At 47.9% G+C, this 15,788-nt stretch overlaps 1 non-coding gene across 1 annotated transcript; it reads right to left on the bottom strand.

Annotated features, from left to right (window-relative positions):
* Positions 1 to 15,285: 15,285 nt before the first annotated feature.
* Positions 15,286 to 15,420, bottom strand: LOC114229379 (U4 spliceosomal RNA). The gene has a single exon (XR_008555055.1). It is a non-coding gene; the product is annotated as a U4 spliceosomal RNA (small nuclear RNA).
* Positions 15,421 to 15,788: the final 368 nt, after the last annotated feature.

Raw genomic sequence — 15,788 nt, 5'->3', positions numbered from 1 at the left:
CACATGTAATCCTGGTGACTGTTTAACAAGTACAAAGGCAGTAGCCATAGTTTCACCTTTTTAATTACTCTTCTACCTTCAATAAAATAACATGAAAAGGTGATCTACAACTCCTCCAAGCTCCACAGTCTTTACTATTCTTTTAAGGAGTCTTCATCATGAACTCCTCAGAGTTACAGATGGTCATGAACTGGTCTCTGAAATATCTCTTACCCTAATAGGAAAAATAAAAGATTTTATATTCCTCATGGGCTTTACTTTTCCGACTATGAATTTCTCCATGTCAGTTGATGGTGCTTTCATACCTGCAGGTGCTAAATCCAAACCATTACATCATCTCTGATTCTTACCTCTCCCCCCATCCTCAAAATTACAAAACCCAGGTGGCCACACCTACTGATCCATAATGCAACTGCTTCTTCCACATCCACAACCACCACTGTGCATACCACATCCATTACCACCACTGTGCCATCCCATTACCATCACACTCACCAAGACCATCACAGCAGCTTCCATTGTAGTCTTCCTACCCCCATCCTCACAGCCATACTGTGCATCATGCTGCAGTCACAGGAGTCTAATGAGACCTGGGACACATCACCTGCTGTTCTGCTCCAATTACCCCAATGACCCCTCCACCAGCAGAACAGAAACCCAAGTTGTCACAAAGCTGCTCTGGACTTGACTCCTGTCCCACTCTTTCCAGGTCCTATTTTTAAACAATGGACACCTGCTGGGCCCTCAAGCAGCTTAGTCTTCACTTGAAGCCTTTGCACGTTCTGGAACCCATGCATGGAAGGACCTATCACCCACAATTCCACTGGATGCCACAATCAGGTGCCACTCATATGACCCTTGAACTGGGCTTAGGATTCTGGGCTTGGTGTCCCTTAAACGTCCCCAGGTCCAAGGTCCCCCGAGAAGAGCAGCTGGACAGTCCCAGGACCCACAACCTCAGAGGCCACGATAGTGTGAGGCCCTGACATCAGCCCCACAGCCCAGCCCCCTGAGCGGCTCTGCACCCGCAGGAACCTGTGGGAACTGAAGGTCTGTGGAGGGCCCGGCACCCACCGCCAGGACCCAGGGCTCAGGCCCGAGGTCACGTGACCAGGAGAGGCCTGCACCCCTCAGGGGGTCCTCAGGGCGCACTCCTGCTGGGTGGCTGTGGTCACAGGGTCCTCCCCCCTCCCTGCTGTCCTCTCCCCTGTGGTCGGCTCCTCCTCTGGGCAGTTGTGGGGACGTTAGAGCCGCATCTCAGGCCGCGTCCCTCTGTGTTCACAGCCCCCACCCCGTCCCCTGAGGAGGAAGGGACCCTCCTCCCGGAGCCGCCGCTCCTCCTCTGTCGCCTTTAGACACACACAGGCCTGGCTCTCCCCTCCCGGCTCAGCCCCCACGGCCTCCCCGGCGGCACCGCAGCCCGTCGCCCTCCCCTCCCCCTGCGCCCCCCACGGGCACTCACTGCTCTGGGCGCTGCGGCCTGGGCTGCGGGGCTGAGCGGCGCCGGCCCCGAGGCGGGAGGGCCGATGGGGTGACGCTGAGGGAGCTCTGTCCGCGGAGAGGAGGCGGGGGGCACGGGGACCCCAGTCCCGCCGGTTGGGGGTCAACCCGCCTCAGACAGCCCTGCCCGGCGGGACGCGGCCTCCCACGGCTCCTCCTTCCGCCACCAGAGCGCTGACGCTGTGAGTCTGTGAACCCACAGAACAGGTTAAAATGGCCGCCAGGAGGAGGACGCAGGAAGTCCCGCCCTAACCGGATGTGCAGGCACCAAAATGCTCTTTACCACTTGTCACTCTGGCGCAGTGCTTTCTGGGTAATGTAGTTTTTTCAAAGGCCCAAATGAGGCCTCATCCCAGCCAATGACCTTGGTGAGTGTTGGTGTTGAGGCCCCACAAGTGGTGCTGGAGGAGGAGATGGGCCTGGAGGTCTGCTTACCTGGTCCACACTGACAGACCCACCAAAGAATATATATAAGGGGGAAATGGGGGGCATATGTAATACTATCAACAATAAAAAATTCATATATTAAAAAAATTTTTAAACACTTTAGCCCAGCTGTTGTTGCTCAGTGTTTGAGTATACACCCTTGAACCAGGAGGTCATGGTTCTATTCACTGTCAGGGCACATACCTGGGTTGCAGGCTCCATCCCCAGGGAGAGGGGAGGTACAGGAAGCAGCCTATCAGTGATTCTCTATCATCAGTGATGTTTCTGTCTTTTCCTCTCCCTTCCTCCCTAAAATTAAGTAAAAATAGTTTTTGAATGCACGATTTAAATCAATTGTACTTAAATCAATCTTTATTTTTTTTAAAGAACTTTTTAAAAAATATATTTTATTGATTTTTCACAGAAAGGAAAGGATTGGGATAGAGAGCTAGAACTATTGATCAGCTGCCTCCCGCACACCCCCTACTGGGGATCTGCCTGCAACCAATGTACATGCCCTTGACCATAATTGAACCCGGGACCTTTCAGTCCGCAGACCGATGCTCTATCCACTGAGCCAAACTGGTTTCGCCTTAAATCAATCTTTTAAAAAGGTTTAAAACCTGAGGCTTCCCAATAATTTTACTGTGTCATTATGAAAGTTCTGGAGCACATTTGTTGCAACTGTATTAGAATGTTGGAAATAAAATACAATCCTGTGCTATTGAAATATCTTATCATGTGCATATTCACTGCTATCTCTTTGGCAGTTTAAAACTGACCATGAGAAAAAATTCTAGAAGAGAGGAGGAACCAAGATGGCGGCATAGTTAAACAACTAATCTGCTGCCTCACACAACAATTTCAAAAACACAACTAAAAGACAAAAACGTCTACCACCCAGAACCACGGGAAAGCTGGCTGAGTGGAAGACTGACAACTAAGAACAGAAAGGAGCACAATCGCTGAAAAGCTGAGGTACGGAGGCACGCGAATCGGGACGGCGGCGGGCGGCTGGGAGCGCGGCTTTTCTTCAACCCGCAGGGAGACAAGCTCCCGATCACTCTGAAATCCAGTTTCTGGGGACACTCGGGGGACCCAGACACCTACGGGGAGAAGCTGAACTCTCGGCCATCGAGTCAGAAAGTGAGAGTGACTTTTTTGCAGTGGTGCGCCCAGCAATCATTGTTTACTGCGCTGGACCGTGGGGCGCAGGGACTTGGAAACGGGAAAGGCAGAGACGGCTGACGGCAGCCATCGCCGTTGGCCACGCCCCAGCCTAGTGACGCCCTGAGACCCTGCCCCGCCCTGAGGCCCCGCCCCGCACATTCTACAAACCCGCCCAGGCTCCACACAGCGGCTTTTACATATAAATGGCCTGTTCTGTGGCAGCTTAACCAACTGCAGCTCCAGTCAGACTGCTCCAAAACCGCCCAAGCAAAGGAGGAGAAAACTAGCCCTTGCTGTAGCTCCTGCTGGGGGACACACAGTACACAAGGGTACACCAAGAGTGTCCACCTCAAGTAACTGGGAGGCTGACCCGTTGAACCAATAGGACACCTAGTACACAAAACTACCCTACCAACTCAGGGAAGCAGAGAATATGAGAAGGCAAGGAAACAGATCACAAACCAAAGAAATGGAGGAGAACAAGCGATTGGACATAGAGTTCAAAACCACGGTTATAAGGTTTTTCAAGAATTTCATGGAAAAGGCCGATAAATTCCATGAGGACCAACTAGAAATTAAACATACACTGACTGAGATAAAAAATATTATACAGAGACCCAAAAGCAGACTAGAGGATTGCAAGAATCAACTCAAAGATTTGGAATACAAAGAGGCCAAGGACACTCCTCCAGAGAAGCATGAAGAGAAGAGAATTCAGAAAGTTGAAGATAGTGTAAGAAGCCTCTGGGACAACTTCAAGCGAACCAACATCAGAATTATGGGGGTACCAGAAGAAGAGAGAGAGCAAGATGCTGAAAACCTATTTGAAGAAATAATGAACGAAAACTTCCCCCACCTGATGAAAGAAATAGACTTACAAGTCCAGGAAGCGCACAGAACCCCAAACAAAAGGAATCCCAAGAGGACCACACCAAGACACATCATAATTAAAATGCCAAGAGCAAAAGACAAAGAGAGAATCTTACAAGCAGCAAGAGAAAAACAGTTAGTTACCTACAAGGGAGCTCCCATACGATTATCAGCTAATTTCTCAACAGAAACCATGCAGGCCAGACGGGAGTGGCAAGAAATATTCAAAGTGATGAATAGCAGGAACCTACAACCAAGACTACTCTACCCAGCAAAGTTATCATTCAGAATTGAAGGGCAGATAAAGACCTTCACAGATAAGAAAAAGCTAAAGGAGTTCATCACCACCAAACCAGCATTATATGAAATGCTGAAAGGTATTCCTTAAAAAGAGGAAAAAGAAGAAGAAAGATAAAAATTATGAACAACAAATACATATCTATCAACAAGTGAATCTAAAAGTCAAGTGAATTAAAAATCTGAGGAACAGAATAAACTGATAAACTTATTAGAATCAGAGGCATAGAATGGGAGTGGATTGATAATTCTCAGGGGGAAAGGGGTGTCTGTGTGGGGAGTATGGGAAGAGACTGGACAAAAATCATACACCTATGGATAAGGACAGCGGGGGGGGGGGAGGTAAGGGCAGAGGGGGGGTGGGAACTGGGTGGTGGGGAGATATGTGGGGAAAAAGGAGAAACAATTGTAATCTGAACAATAAAGATTCATTTAAAAAATAATAATAAAAAAATAAAATAAAATCTCCAAAAAAAAAAAAAAAAAAAAAACTGACCATGATAAGAGTTTATATGCCAGGAGAATTGACAAATACTACAAACCTAGACTTCATATAATATATTAATGAATGCTTAGACTTAAATAAGAGTGGCTCTGAATGTTAGCAATGCAGCTTCAACATATAAGTATATGGTATAAGTTGTACATAACATTCATCATATAAAAAATTAAAATAATTTAAAACACTGAGGAAAACCATTTTTCTTCTAGGATTCAAAACCTATGCTCCATATGGCAAAGGAGTCACTTGAGTCACTGAGGAATGAGGGAAATTCAAACATAAGTCTTAGATGCTGCATAGTCCTCCTTCAGTTAAAATAATAAATTTATTTAGACAATTTGAAAATGATTCTCAGCAGACATTTTAACAAAACAGATAAATACAGTACAAATAAATGTATGAAAAAATGGTCACCATAAAAAAATTCTTGCATAGATGGAATTAAAACGAAAGCAAGTTAACATTATATGCATTTCTGGGGTTACTCTTTGAAAAGGTTAACCATTCTATGTCCTTGCAGGGTAGCAGAAAAATTGGAATTTTTATATTCTGTGGGTTAGGGGGAAGACAAAGGGAATGACCATATTGGCTCACAGTTCCCCATATCTTAAATATAAAACATTTACCTCCACAACAGTTTGATAAGTAACATATATGTCTATATAGAGAACTGAATGCAAATATTCCCAGAAGTGTTATGTATAATACCCCAAACTTGGAAATAACAAAAAAACATAGACAGGCCCTAACCGGTTTGGCTCAGTGAATAGACCATCCGCCTGCAGACGGAAGGGTCCCGGGTTCGATTCTGGTCAAGGGCATGTACCTTGGTTGCGGGCACATCCCCAGTAGGGGGTGTGCAGGAGGCAGCTGATCGATGTTTCTCTCTCATCGATGTTTCTAACTCTCTATCCCTCTCTCTTCTTCTCTGTAAAAAATCAATAAAATATATATTTAAAATAATAATAATAATAATAATAATAATAATAAATAGGAATAAACTCTGCCCCAGCCAGTGTCCTCAGTTGGTTGGGTGTCATCCCATCCATGGACAGGTCTCTGGTTTGATTGCAGGTCAGTGAACATCCCCAAATGGATTTCTAGTCGTGGCATGCAGGAGGCAGCAGACCTATGTCTACCTCTCTCTTCCAGCCTCTTACTCTCTCTTTCCCCAAAAAAGAATAAAATTATGGTCTAAAATATTTTTGAAAGAATAATCTCTGTGTTTTGCAAACATACAACTGTAAGCCTATTGTTGCCCCACCCTGTGTGTGAGTTACAGGTGGTTTATTTACATGTGACAGTTTCACAGCTTTATCTCTAGGTCAGGGCTCACCAAATAGCACACAGGAGAAAGGTGCACTTTGTTGAACGTCAGTTCTCATTTCCTGGGAGGACCACTCTTGCCTCAGTGGCAGCAAATGCTGTCAAGCAGGGAAGACTATTGCCATTGGAATCAACGGGAATGCTGACTGGTTACAAAAGACACATCCTGGGACTGATTACAGGGTTATCTGTCCTCTAGCTTTGAGGTCTTGCCTTCTGATAAACAACCTTGAGGTGAACACCCTAGAGGGGTCAGAGGTCAGGGGAATCCACAGAACCATTAGATTATTGTCTTGCCAGTGACTTCACCTCCAGGAAATAGTGATGGAGGTCCTCAGAAAGTTCTCACAGATCATACAAGCCACAGGCCCTGCGATAATGTGGACTTATGTCCAGAAGAGTCACTTTTTATCCAGTTTAACTGCCGTGTCTGCCATGAATATGAAAACAGTGTTTATGTTCCAAACTAATTCCACCTCAGAGTCTTACAACCAATGACACCAGCCTATGAAACCTCATACATCATGACACATGGCCTCTTTGGAGCGTGTAGAGAGTAGTTACCCTAAACATCGCTGACACTTATGTAATACATTCTGCGAACAGAAAATATAATTCATATTGTTCACAGGAGCACAATAAAGGCCACCTATTCAGGGCGACCATTGACCTCTACAATAAAAGAGGCACCAGACAGCACATTAGACCCACAAAGTCACACAACATTTCTCTCAAGGCCTCGATCGGCAATACAACATCAGCCAATATTGAACAGAGTGATTGTTCTGCCATCAAGCTGTGCCTTCCAAAGCACAGAAAGTTTGAGATCACACCATACTGTTCACCTGTCCATGCTGACAGAACACTAATTTCATTTCAGTCATCCCACAGAGAGAATAGAACCAACAAAATTAAAGGTACACAAGAAAAAACTCCTTTTACATAAAGATCATAAACCAGAGCAAAGGACAGCAAGAGGTTTGCCGGCTGATGAATTGGAACCTGAAACACTTCATCACAGAATAATGTGAGACCCACAATGTCCCTGAGAGAGGTAGCACTTCTTGGCTGAGGATGGGCGCTCTGGACAAAACCTGGGCCAGGTCAAGTCTCTGGTCAGAAATAAAGGAATGAATATTCACCCGGGAGCTCAGAATATTCATAACCTTCTCAAGCACAACCCCAGAGCATGCAGGGGTTGTGACCAATGCACACTCTTCAGGTGAGCCAGGTGGTAGGGGTGAAAGAGCTTCCACACAAATACCTGCAGTGACATCAATGAGGTTGTAGTCCTGAGAAGGTTAGCAAGTGCGATGCCGTTTCTGAAAATGTCACTTATACCTGAAACTTAGGAGGCATCTAGCAGAGTGTATCCTATATAATAAAAGCCTAATATGTTAAGTGTCTGGTTGTCCAGTCGACCGTTCAACCAATCAAAGTGTAATATGCTAATAATATGCTAAGGCCACTTAACCGCTCGCTATGATGTACAGTGACAACCTGGGGGCAGACAGTACATTGGTTGGCCAGTCACTATGACTTGCACTGACCACTAGGGGGCAGACACTCAGACCAGTAGGTTTGCTTGCTTCAGGGTCTGGGCAAGATGGGGTGGACATGCACTGGAGCCATCCCACAGACCCTCCCCAGCCAGCCAATCTTCCACGGGGACTGGGAGAGATGGCCCCAATTGGCCCTGATCGCCAGCCAGGTGGAGGGATCCCACCCGTGCACGAATTCATGCATCTCGGGCCTCTAGTGTTCTGATAAAAGGGGTTTGCATTCAGGTAAACGGTGGCAAAAACTTCTCCTTTGGTGTTGTTATTCTGAGTGAGAAAGTAAAACATTCCCTGCACATTTAAAGCTTTCCTCCAGTGTGTTCTCTGAATTAACCTGAAATTCACCATACTGTATTGTCAGCAGGTAATGGACTTAACCTCCATTCACTCTTATGTCAATGTCAGGGCTCTGCCTGCATGAATGCACATGCCCTCTCCAAGGACACATCACCCTTTCTCCACACCTCTCTCTCACCTGCACTCCCACACCTACCGTCCCCATAGTCATCTCCTTGACTTCCTGCTCATTACTCAGCATGTGTGGTGTAGTGACTGCTTGGCAAATCCAAACAGGATTAAGCTCTACACCAACTCTGAGTGTCCACACTCATTGAAGCAGCCTTGAGTTCTGCTATGGAGGCCTCCCTCCCTGATTGAGTTTTCCTTCAACCTCACCTACTGAGAACCACATCAGGTCTCAGATATTTAGATGCCATCTCGACTGGTACTGAACCTAATGTCCCTTTACCAGTCACAGCCTTCAGCACTCAAGTCCCATAGCCTATGCCCTTCTACCCCATGCCCAGTGAGTCGCACAGATGACCATTCATACCCCTAAGCAAATCAACCAGACTGACGACAACACCCCAGCTAAGGCTCACAACAGAATCCTGGTGTGTGTTTAACAAGTAAATATGCAACAGCTGCAATCTCATCGTGCTTGAATTGCTCTCTGGTCTCTAATTAAAAAGAAAAAAAAAGCCCTAACCGGTTTGGCTCAGTGGATCGAGCATCGGCCTGCGGACTGAAGGGTCCCAGGTTCGATTCTGGTCAAGGGCATGTACCTTGGTTGCGGGCACATACCCAGTAGGGGGTGTGCAGGAGGCAGCTGATGGATGTTTCACTCTCATCAATGTTTCTAACTCTCTGTCCCTCTCCCTTCTTCTCTGTAAAAAATCAATAAAATATATTTTAAAAAACGAAAAAGAAAAGAAAAAAAAAGGGAACAAAAAGAAGACCCACAACTCCACCTTGGTCTCTCCACTCCCAGCTACCTTTTAAAGAAGCTTTCATTCTGAACTGCTCCTCAGAGTTCCAGATGCTGAGGAACGGGTTCCTGGAATATTGCAAACCCTTACATGCAAAAAATAAAGGTTTTTTCTTCAGTGAACATTACATTTCCTACTATGAACATCTGCATCTCACCTAATGGTCCTTCCTTACCTCCGTCTGCCAATTGCAACACTTCACGTCATCCTTGACTCTCACCTCTCTCTCAACCTCCAAATTAGAAAATCCTGATGGCATAACACCGATCCAGAATTCAACTGCTTATTTCACCTCCACAGCCCCCATCATGGACCAGTTACCTTCACACTCACCAAGACTATCACAGCAGCTTCGGTCCTAGTCTTTCTACCGCCTCCATCCCATCTATATTGTTCATGTTGCAGCCACAGGGAGTCTAATGAGACCTGGGTCAGTCACCTGTCTCCATTGCTCCAAATCTCCCATTGCTCCCATCACCTGCAGAACAGACTCCCTGTTCTGTTCTGTTCTGTAAGCGGCGACCTGGGCTGCAGGACATGAGGTGAGCTGAGTGGAACTCTAAGCGGAGGAGTCTGGAAAGCAAGGAGGCTTCAATCCCACCTGCTGTGACTCAACAAGCCTCAGACACACCACTTAGAGCAGGGACACTGCCTCTGATGCCTCGTTGTGGTTTTAAGGCAGAGCACCAGAGCCTGACTGTGGTAACAGAGGAAGGAGGTCGAAATGACCACAGGAGAAAGGTGCTGGACGTCACACCCGAACCAAGGGGCACCTGGGTAATGTGACTCTTCTGGGCCTTCATTGGCTAAACTCAGCCGTCATTGGGCCCATTGCCCTTTGGGTAACGGACTTTTCCAGGCCCCCCAGGTGCCAGTAGGATCCCAGTCACTGACTGGCCATTGCAGTGTTGGTTTTGAGACGCTGAGTGGCGCTGGGTAATGACAACTTGAGGTTCTGGTGGCTTTTATAGGCTTTTGTGGAGTGTTGTCTGCAACTGATCTCTTGTTTGGAGACATTATTTCAGATTCCGTGAAACTCAGAATGCTCCCTGAGGTGGTAAGTGTTATTTCACTGATTCCTGAAGACCACAAATATAATGTGTGTATATAATTATACATTTGATTTTTATTTGAATTTTAGAGAAATGAACTGAGATGGAGAGAGAGAAATACTGATCAGCTGCCTCCTGCATGTCCCCAACCCACCGCGAATACAACCAAGAGACCTGGTTTGTGCCCTGACCAGGAATTGAACTGGCAACCTTTCTGTGCATGGGAAGATGCTCAACCAACTGTGCCACTCCAGCTGTCAGATTCTTTATATTTAACATAAAAATACCACATAATTAAGAGAAAAAGCAGGCTATAATATACATAATCCCATCCTACTCGTTTCAAAGCAGTATCTGAAGGGTTACATAGGCCAATACGCTGACATTTCCCACATTGTCTGGATGTCTGCGGTCAGTGCCCATTGTGAAGCTAAGGAGCTAACAGTTACTGAATATTTACTACAGGTGCCAGGCCCGGATTCGATGCTTTACCTGCATTATTATTTCATTTAATCCTCTCTACAACCTGAGATGGTTTAACTATTTAATGGGGAGGAAATCCAGGCTCTGAGACTCAATGTAAATTGCCAGATTGTGAAGGTAATTAAGGCAGGCTGCAAGTCCAACACCTATGTCTCTGATAACCTAGTTCTGGCTTCTATTGTTAAGCTTTACTGACTCAGAGAGAGTAGAATTGTTAATGCGTACCCACTAGAATAAGCTAGATGTTATGGTGCGAAGCAATCAGCCCCAAAGCTTTAGTGGCTTATAAAGCAGGTATGCTTCCTGTCCATACCACATGAACACCCTGGCTCTCCGGGGACCAGGATAAAGAGAAGCACCATGTAGGCACCTACTAGGTGTTATCACAGAAGGACAGAGAGGGTGGGCCAACTCAGTGTTTCTAGATTCTTCTGTTATTGGTGAAAAGCTTCACTCCCACCTCCTTTCAGTGGCCAAAGCACATCGCTGAGCTGCAGCAAATTTCAGGGGGTCAGGAGGAGAAACTGACATTCCTTTATTTTTATTTTTATTTTTATTGATTTCTCAGAGGGAGAGAGAGAGAGAGAAGAGAGATAAACTTCAGTGATGAGAGAGCATCATTGATTGGCTGCCTCCTGTATGCCCCCACTGGGCCATGAGCAGGAATTGAATCTTGACCTCTAGGTTCATCGGTTGATGCTCAACCACTGAGCCATACTGGCCTGGCAAAATTGATATTCTTGACAGGCCCCATCTAGGCCTCCACATGATGCTGCCTCTTTGGGGGCTGTGCAGGGCCAAGGAGAGGAGTGGGGGTTGGTGGGAAACGACAGTGGTCGTCAGCCCGAATGGTTTGCTTTCTCCTCATCCAGGTGGACTTTGTCCCCGAGCTGCCCCAAAATGTCACCGGCAAAGTGAAAGGAGTGAACTTCCCAGGAGGGGTTTGGTCTGATGTCTTTGACAAGCAAACTCCGAAGCCACTTCTGAGTGTGACCCTGGGCAACTTCCTTGCTTCCTCAGTTCCCCCACTATGGTCCTGGTGAAGACCCACAGGTCCAGAGGGTCGACTGGGAAGGCGACAGGACTGCAAGCATCCCGGCGTCCCTGTTCTTTCCCATTAACATCAGTCACCACGCTGCCTCCGAGTCTCTGTATGTTCTGCAGGACCCCGTGAGCGCGCCAGCGGGCGTGGCTGGTGGTGAAAATGCTGCCGGGACACCGCTGGTGACCCTGTACTTCCCGTTTGTCCCGTGCAGCAGCCTGTGCTCTAAGGTCCCTCGACAGTTCTCCTCACCCACAAGAGCAGCGACACTGGGCCGAACTCTCCCTCCTGGCCCGTGTCCCGGGTGGCCATGCACTCCCAGTAGATGATCAGAGCCCAGAAGTCCCGGAATGACGCTCCATGGAGCCCCAGGCGCCTTCCTCCATTAGGGCCAGCCTCGCTTCCTCATGGGCAGGGGCGCCCCTCTCCAGGGATGTCCACTGCCTCCTTCCTGGCGGGGTGAGGAGCCTGGAAGTCTTTCCCCTCAGCTTCCCCCACATGCACCCACCACTCCTTCCTTCCCAAGGGACCTGGATGCCCCAGCTCCTCCACGAAGCCTAGTGTCCTTCACAAACTTCCCCACGCACACTCCAGCACTCCAGTCTGCCATCAATCTTCCTCCACTCCCCCCCCCCCACCCCGCCTGCCCACAGCCTGGGAGACTGTGAACGGACCCTTTTCTTAATCTAACGCTGGCGCCTGTGATGGGACCCCCAGGGGAACCAGAGGCTCGGAGCAGCAGCAGACGGGCTCACTGGGGTCGGAGGAGCACATGTTGCCCTCTGCACGCCTCTCTGGAGAGTGCCGATGCCAGTGGCTCTCAGCCTTCCTAACGCCGCGGCCCTTTAATGCAGCTCCTCATGTGGTGGTGACCCCAACCATAAAATTATTTTCGTTGCTACTTCATAACTGTCATTTTGCTACTGTTATGAATCGTGATGTAAATATCTGTGTTTTCCGATGGTCTTAGGCGACCCTGCTAGCGGTTCTCAATCTGTGGGTCGCGACCCCTTTGACACGGGTAGCCTAAGACCATCGGAAAACACAGATATTTACATCACGATTCATAACAGTAGCAAAATGACAGTTATGAAGTAGCAACGAAAATAGTTTTATGGTTGGGGGTCACCACCACATGAGGAGCTGTATTAAAGGGCCGCGACATTAGGAAGGTTGAGAACCACTGGCCTATGCAGTTGCCTGTTGTCGGGGTGCACAGACTCAGAAACATACAGGTAACACAAGCACAGAAACACACAGGTACAGAACACCCCCAGCCTCAGCGGGGCACTCAGGTGCCCAGTTTATGTCTAGGGTCACACTGTAGACAGGGACAATACTCTGAGGGGCGCCCCCATTTGCAGGAACCCTCTCACCAATCCTGTTCCAGGTCCCAACCTCTCTGACCCCTCAACTTCACATCCCACACTATACTGTCCCACAGCCTGCGGTCCAGCACCTCACTCGAGGAGCAAGGCTTCTGTCTGCACAGGCCAAACCTGAGGGGGAGACCACCTGCAAGTCACCCGCCACGGTGGCAGCACGGCCTGCTGGGAAGGCTTGTATTGCAGGTTCTCCCCACTGGAAACACACAGCACCCTTTCCTAGAAAAATCCATGCGACCTCCAGGACTGGCTGGGGGCGGAATTTTTAATGAAATCGAAGTGGAAACTTACCCAGATGTGCAAAAATAGAGATTCAAACAAAGCCTGTGGGGCCCAGGGGTGTGGGTGTGTGGGTGGGAGGTAGGACTTGCTGTGGGGCACGGCTATAGCGGACAGGTCCAAGCCTTGGACTGACGAGAGGGCACCTCTCGTGGCCACGTGCAAGTCCCGGCCTGGAGGCCAGGGCCCTCCCAGCACAGTGACAGCCAACAGCTGGAGTTGTAAGCTTGAACCTATGGTCCGAACTCGTGGCCCCACGTGCCTGAGTGATATAGCAAGTAAAGAAAGCTGGATCAGGTGCATGCAATTGAGTGGGACTGAAACCCACGAGAATATTGTAAACATCTGACCACGCCTTTACTTTGCCTCGTGGCATCTGCTATAAAATAAAGACACGGCTTGTAGTCCGTGGCGCTGTTTCTCCTTGAGGGAGCAGTGTCCCACCGAGACCCAGCTTTCATTCTCTTGTCTGTCTTTTCTAAGCCTTTCGGCCGCCACCACTCAGGGTCACTGGACCTGGCTGAGCTGGCACGGCACACAAGGCACCTTGGGTCTGAGTATGCCATGGCCGTGCCAGCCCGCCACACTTCCCAAAGGGGAACAGATTTGGGGGCCCAAAGCAGTAGGGGCTGCTCCCAAACACCTGGGAGGAATCTGGGCTCCTCAACCACCTGCGTCCAAAATATCAGTCTCAACCCCCGGCTGGAAGGCGCAGAGGCCACACGGGCCATGTCCAGGCCCAGAGCTTTTCCCGGCCGCTTCGGCTTTAGTCTCAGGGAGCACAGGTGACGTCATCCCCCAGAATGACTGTGCAGCTCAGCCCCAGTCCCCCCTCCACGCTGACAGCAGGGCCCCTCCCCTCCTGCTCTCTCCCTCTCTGTGTGCTCTGCCCGCATGAGAGAGAACCCTGCTGGCTGGTTCACCACGGGTCCCCAGCTGTGTGTGTGGTCACATGTGTGGACAGATTTGGTGAACACCAGACACAAAGGTATTGATTGGAGCGAGAGGACACAGGGAAGAGAGGGAAACACCCATTTGCTGTTTCACTAAGTTTATGTATTCCTGGTTTGATTCTTGTCCGGGCCCTGACTGGGAATGGAACCAGCAACATCGGCATTATTGAGATGCTTTCACAAACTGAGCTACCTGGCCGGGGCAAAATGTATCATGGATTCTAAGTAAAATAACCACTAATGTACCTGAGCACACATAAACTACCCATGATTTCAGATAGTGACAGAAAGCTAGAATTCATGGGGATTCATAAGTGTTTTCTTTCTTTTTTTTTTTTAATATTTTACCGATTTTTTTACAGAGAGGAAGGGAGAGGGACAGAGAGCTAGAAACATCGATGAGAGAGAAACATCGACCAGCCGCCTCCTGCACACCCCCCACTGGGGATGTGCCCTCAACCAATGTACATGCCCTTGACCGGAATCGAACCCGGGACCCCTCAGTCTGCAGACGGATGCTCTATCCACTGAGCCAAACTGGTTTCGGCCATAAGTGTTTTCTTTATGTGGATATAATATGAAATAAGCTATTACAAAGGTAGATCATGCCCTTGCATCAGTAATTTCATGTGCCATTTAGAAAGCACTGAAAGGGGGAGGAGGAATTTGGCTTCAGGGATGCAGACATGTACGCAAACTTCAAAAGTGTAAGTTTAAAAATGTGTTTTAGCCTGGCCAGTGTTGCTCAGTGGTTGGGCATCAGCCTATGAACCAAGACAAGAGGTCAGGGTTCAATTCCTGGTCATGGTTAGGTTTTGGACTCCATTCCAGCAGGAGGTGTGCAGGAGGCAGGCTAACAATGATACTTACTCTCTCATCATTGATGTTTCTATCTCTTTCTTCCTCTTTGATATCAACAAAAATACATATTGTTGCCTGGCTCCTGGCTCCTGGCTCCGTGGTTGAGTGTCGACCTATAAACCAGGAGCTTACGGTTCAATTCTTGGTCGGGACTCATTCCCGGGCTGTGGGCTTGATAACCCAGGGTGCAGTGTGCCAGAGGCAGCGGATCAATGGTTCTCTCTCATCATTGATGTTTCTATCTCTTTCTCCCTCTCCCTTCTCTAAAATCAATAAAAATATTATAAAAATATATATGTAGTTAAAAATGTATGTTTTAAATCAATTACACTTATATCAAACTTTGAAAAACATTAAAAACTTGCCACTTTACTTTTTTTTTTCAATTGGCAATAATCACACCTCAGATAAACCTCATTGGCTACGATACTGCCACTGCACAAAGCTAATTTTACCATTTTACTAGGAATGTTCTTGAACACATTCATTGCTACTGTATCAGCATGTTGGAAATAAGCTACAATGATGTGCTAACTGAAATATCTTCCCATGTCCATGTTCAAGGACATCGTTTTGGCAGTTTGAACATGGTGGCAATGGGAGTATTTACGCCAGGGAAATTGACAAATACTACAAACCTATACTTCACTTAATTGTTCCATTGGATGCTTAGACTTAAAAATGAGTGGTGGAGCCAAAACCGGTTTGGCTCAGTGGATAGAGCGTCGGCCTGAGGACTCAAGGGTCCCGGGTTCGATTCCGGTCAAGGGCATGTGCCTTCGTTGCGGGCGCATCCCCAGTAGGGGGTGTGCAAG

Source organism: Eptesicus fuscus, chromosome 21 (genome assembly GCF_027574615.1).
Source record: "Eptesicus fuscus isolate TK198812 chromosome 21, DD_ASM_mEF_20220401, whole genome shotgun sequence".
NCBI classification, from domain to species: domain Eukaryota; kingdom Metazoa; phylum Chordata; class Mammalia; order Chiroptera; family Vespertilionidae; genus Eptesicus; species Eptesicus fuscus.
This window is presented reverse-complemented; position numbering and strand designations above follow the sequence as displayed.